The sequence below is a fragment of the Alosa pseudoharengus genome, unplaced genomic scaffold (assembly GCF_046254945.1).
Source record: "Alosa pseudoharengus isolate Yale_2024_CS ecotype anadromous, Long Island Sound unplaced genomic scaffold, YU_APseudo_1.1 YU_APseudo_1.1_scf_18, whole genome shotgun sequence".
Classification (NCBI taxonomy): Eukaryota; Metazoa; Chordata; class Actinopteri; order Clupeiformes; family Clupeidae; genus Alosa; species Alosa pseudoharengus.
The window spans coordinates 17,383,153-17,389,152 of record NW_027468650.1 but is presented as its reverse complement, the minus strand read 5'-3'; positions in this window follow the sequence as shown (position 1 = coordinate 17,389,152).

The following is a 6,000-nucleotide window of genomic DNA, read 5'->3' as shown; positions in this document are numbered from 1 at the left end:
TATATCGAAATCGAGATTCTTCACTTGCTATTGGTATTGAAACAATAATGTTGGTATCGTGACAGCAGGAGTTTCAAGGATTGATAGCAGCCCCGGCGGAGACACACCCTAAAACACACTCAGAACAGAATTATCGCTATCCACCCCTCTCACTCTCCCGTTGCAGGCCCCCCAACATCAACAGTAACGGTATAATCCTCCCAGTGCACTGCCAGTGAGCTTCACTGTATGTTAAATCTGTCTGCCTCACAGATAGAGGAACAGGACAGGGTCTATGCTACTGAGTAATGTTTACATAGAAGTAGATGTTGCATGGCTGAGTTTGACTTTAGAATACATAACTGTGTGTTTACATTTTAAATATGTTTTATAAATGCTTTGTAAATCTATGAGATATTACATTTGAGTTTATTTTAAATATGTTTTATAAATGCTTTGTAAACCTATGAGATATTAAATTTAAAGCATGATGGTCAGCAGAAAGAATGAATGAGTTTGGAGAATAATGGATGTGGTCATAGACATGACTCGGGACACGATGGCCTCTCTCTTCAGTGGTGCTTGTGGCTGAAATATAACACTGTTTCTATACCTGCAATAATAATAATGATAATAAATCCATTAGGCCATCCTTAAAAATATTTTCGTTTGCCGTAACCCGACCGACCCTGTCAATTTAGAACCGACCCAAATATTTATTTTTTTCCCCTTTTAGTCCGACCGACTTGTCGGTTGTAAACTTGCGTTAAGACCGACCGATTTTTTTAATACTCTAAACAACCAATACAAATAAAATACTATTTATTTTACTAGGCCTAAGTATTGTGAATATAAATTGCCTACATGCAAACGTAGGCTCTCTTAAATAAAAACCCTGTGGCGTCATCTCTACACGCATGTCACACTATGGCCTATAAGCTTCGTTTCATTCACACAACGACAACGCTTTTACTTGGCACGAAGTTCTGGAAGAACTGTGCCCAGATCTTTTCCCATTCTTTCTCCCCTGTAGTCTAACGGTGACTGTGTTAAAGAATTGACATTGGTTGTGGTCTATTCAGCATTTCTCAAAATATGGGTCCGCAACGTGGAGACTGCTGGGCCCACTTCCCCGATAACGACGGAGACACGCTCTTAAGAGGGTTTTCTACGATTCATCTTACGATCATTCGTTTGGTTTTTCCGACTGTTTCCCGAACATGCTCGTAGCGTGAACGCGCGTGCACTGCTCTTAAGATGCTCTTAAGGGGAGCTGTCCACGTTAATAGTTCTGAAATATCCTCTGATTTGACGGTGATGTCAGGTGACTGCACGTCACAGCTATAGGCCTACCATTTAAACTTCGGATCTACACATTCATTCACATCAATACGAAAATAGAAACATTTGACATCTGCATGTAAGCATCCCAAGTAGGTTATATACCACACAGAGACATAAATAATTGTAATTATTTTAAGATTAGATTGTTGCACCATGCAATAATTTTTCGCGGTGTCACTTAAGAACACGTTTGAAGATAAGAAAGAAGTCGAGTAAGAAAGAGAGGAAATGTGTAGGCTTAGTTTTTGATGCAGTAGGCTACAGACTAAACCACATGTTGCTTTCTCTGCTTTTTACCTCATAGGCCTAATAAAATATTCACTTAGCAAAGATAATGTCAAACTATTCTGGTAACGTCTCGTTTCATAACTTGATTGCATTTTTGTCCGCTTTTCATCACATTATTATGACCATTAAATGTAGGCTATTTTGCACGCTAAAATCTGATTCATCACAGGTAAACACAATAAAGAATGGGAACGTAAGTTGGATTATGTATTCTAAGTTGTAATTCCTCTGTATGTCCTGTTGGTGACCTCAGTGAGAAGTACTGTTAAGACGCTCTTAGCCGGTAACGAGTACTCTGGAGCACTCGTAGATCTACGAGTGTTTTCACGACGCTCTTAAGCTACGATGGTTTCGGGAAACAGTCGGCAAATCTTAAGACGTTCGTAAGAGGGACTTTACGACGCTCTTAGGCTTAAGATGCTTTCGGGGAAGTGGGCCCTGGTCCGCGAAGTCGTGGAGTGAAATTAGGCCCAGTGCTTCGTCTGATAATATGCTGCACAGTTGATCAAGATACCGCGGACCGACAAAAAAAAAAAAAAAAACGTTTCTGCTATCGATGTCATTAAACATGGAGCCATACAATAAAGTGGTGGTATGAGCGTGCATTCAATGCAGGCGTCTGCGCGAGAGAAACGGAAACTAATCGATAACGTTGGTAGGCAAAGCTCCACTTCAACCTGTTGAATGCTATTTAATTGTTTAACGACACTTAATAGAACGACGTTGATTTTTGGAACTTCCATAGAAACAGAGGAGAGACTGTAGCACTGAGTATTGTATAGTCAAATTTGAATATAACGTGGCCAAAAGCTATTGTAGCCTTCTTTCTATCTGTTAAAGACCAACAGATCAGTGTTTTACGCCTATCTGCTCGCCAAAAAAGCTGGTATTGTGTTTCCTGAATCCTTACATTCAGGCATTCAAATTAAACTTCATTAAAAAACATGTATTTTTTTTCTCCATTTCCTACCAATGTATGATGCTTGCATGAGGGAAACATCCCAAAACAATAGCACCCATATAATTCTTGCTGTTTTGAGAAGTATTTCTTTTCTTATGCAAGCATCATGCAACCATGCAAAAGCAATGAAATTATATCTTACATTAGTAAAGCAGTCCTCTGATGTGCATGTCACAAAACATTTAAGTGAAAGTGCATGTATAACAATATAGGCATAATAATGAATGTGATAATGATAATGACAATTTGATTGGGGGGGAGTGGGGTTGGGTATGTGTAGATGAGCCCTATGACCCCAAAGTCTGCCATGACTGGGCCTCAGGTCAAAGAAGTTTGAGAAAGGCTTGTCTACATAACCTGCATCAGATTGAGGTTTGTAATAATGCGCCTGAAGGCACGGGTTGAGGACTTAGTCAGTTACGTCACAATATGCACATTTGTTTAAATTCATACCTACGTAATCACCATGACCAAAATTTTACTTTTTTTTTTTTTACTTTGAATCTTGAAAAAACAAAAATATTGACCTACCTACCGACCCATTTTTTTATTTTTTGGGCTGTTACTGCAAACAAGAATATTTTTAAGGATGGCCTTAAACACGTCCAAACAGGTCACTCTTCTTCTAACTCCCATTCTAACCAATTACCTGAAGCCCCACTGTTTTTACTTTCCATATACAGTAATGTTGGGCTTTATCAGGGAGATCAAAGTCGTATAGCGTGTGTTTTTTGGTCTGCTAAGAGTTTTGTATTTCATTCATCCTCTCTGACTCTAATCATTTATGCCAAGCCATCCATCTTGTCTAAATCAGGAATCCGTTTATCAGTCTCGGAGCTACTGACTGTAGGTTCTCTGTAGTGTAATTCTAATGTAATTCTAATAATCTATGGATCATACAACTGGATGTGTCTCTGTAGCTGTATGTAAAGTGCTGTGGGAATATCATGTTGTTGTTATGTATCATGTTACTTGTGTTACAATTACCTACTGCATGGAGATAAACAAACATGCAAAGCATAAGCTTGTTTTTGGTGTCACTGCGTGCTTCATGGAAGGTTGTTAACGTTCACTGACTTGAAACAAAGTCTGCACATCCAAGAGAGGCAGGCACTCTAGAACCATTGCTGCAATTATTATTATTATAGAAAATATTATTTATTCATACCAAAGGGCGATGTTTGGAACGCAGTGGACAGAAAATCGTTAGGAAGGGATCGAACACTCCCTATCATCGTTCCATTACACTGACAAAACATCACTATCCGAGCTCCTCGGCACTCATCGTCACTCTCAGAGCTCCTCCCTGCCGTTCACGTAGCCCACTGTGGGAATTGTGACCCGAGTCATTACTGTATGTTTTTTTACCGTTTACAGAGCAGGACTGTACATGAGCGCTAGTTTTCTTTTTCTCTCTCTCTCTCGCTCTCACACACACACACACACACACACACACACACACACACACACGGAGCTTTGTGTGCAATATTTAAGACATATTTTACAATGTTGCTCTCTCTTGAGATCCACAAGGTTTGATACTTGATCCCTTAATTTGATTCCATGTTATATTATATATTATATGATGTGATATTATATTATAATAAATTATATTATACAGAGTAGGGTTGGGCACCGAAACACGGTTCTAATATGGCACCGGTGCCGACGCAAACGGTAGTAACTGCATTACAACAATAACATTTCGTTGCCTCATTTGGGTGCTTTAATAGCGTTTTTTTTTTTGTTTTGTTTTTTACGAGGCATCACTGCATGTCATGCACCATCTCTAACGTCTTGCTCTGATAGCAACACATCCAGATACAGTTAGCTGACATAAACACTGGATGTATAAACCAGAGGGGTGCACCACATAGACCTCTCCGGAATAAGTCCCGCCTCCGTAACTTCCGTATCCATCCAACTTCCGGGCGTCGAATGTCTATGGGAAATAACATGGTTGTGACTGGGTTGTGAGCAAGATCTAACGCCTTCCTCCGCCCGCGTACATCGGAACTAGCTCCCGGTTAGCATTAATAATCGTTTACTACTTAAACGGCACCGACAATCAAAAAATCCAGTGGAAACTAGATGGCAGAAATGTGTAGGCCAATCGGCCCACCAGCTTTTTCTACTTTGTCACCTACATAGTTTGACAGGTACGATCTTTCGAAACGCCATGTTATTTCCCATAGACATTTGACGACCGGAAGTTGGATGGATACGGAAGTTACGGAGGCGGAACTTATTCTGGAGAGGTCCATAGGGGTTGTGGCTAGATGGGATACAGCTAACAACGGAAGTCACGTAACAGATAGTGAAATCTCCAGTGAAATCTCCATTGAAATAAACAGTATCAGGACAGGAAGTAACCTAACCCTAATCCTAACCCTAACCCTTAGCTGTATCCCTTCTAGACACCACCGTCCATAGGCGAGTGGACAGTGTTTGACAGCTTGCGTGAGCCCAGTAGCTTACTTTAAAGCGATATCGCGAGCTCCTGTCAAAATCTAGCAGTGGGCCTAACTACACACAAGAAAAAGGCTATGGAACAACATCAACAGTAGGCCTATACCATATCCTTGCTTATGCGCTAACTGGCATTTATTTGAAATGTTATCAGCAAAGTTGTAAGGTGAAAACTTTATTTCACGGTGTGTTCTAAACAACATAATGGCATGATATTAATCTTTCATGTGCATGAGGCCCATATAGCATCACAATGAATATGAAGACCATGTTAAAAGTTAGCTGGCAAAAACATAAATATGTAGGTTACATACCTGATTTCACTGAGCTGTCAAAGAGGCTACGAAACCATCTCCGTACGTTATCGCTAATTAAACTCAGCTGACTGGTGTTAGCGCATAGTTGTTGTTAAAATGCCTACTAGGCTAGCGCTGGGAATGTAAACACTTCAACACCAGCGACATGTAGCCTATGCATGTTCAAAACTATTGCGTGTTATGGGTTAAGACATGACATTTCTTGAAGTATTTGGGAACACACTGAATTAACTGGAAAGTAGAGTCCCTGTTAGATCAGCTTGCTTGCAAATGTCGTTGTCCATGACCTGGCAGTTCTATGGCAAGCGGTTTTAACATACCTTATGGCAAACCGCCTACACTGGGTAAACATTGTGTGTGCATGCATCGCAAGCTGTAAATGTATTATTCGTAGGAGCAATGAGATATTGATAATAAATTGAATATAACAGTTCAATTTCATGTTCAAATTTGTCTTATCAATAATAAAAAAACAATTCATGCTTTAGACCATTTTAATTTAAAAACAAAGTACCGGTTCAGGCACCGTTTCGGCACCGGCACCGTTTTAAAAGTATTGATTTAGCACCGGTATCGGATAAAACCCAAACGATACCCAACCCTAATACAGAGCCAGTAAAGTGTAGTTACCATCTTACCAGA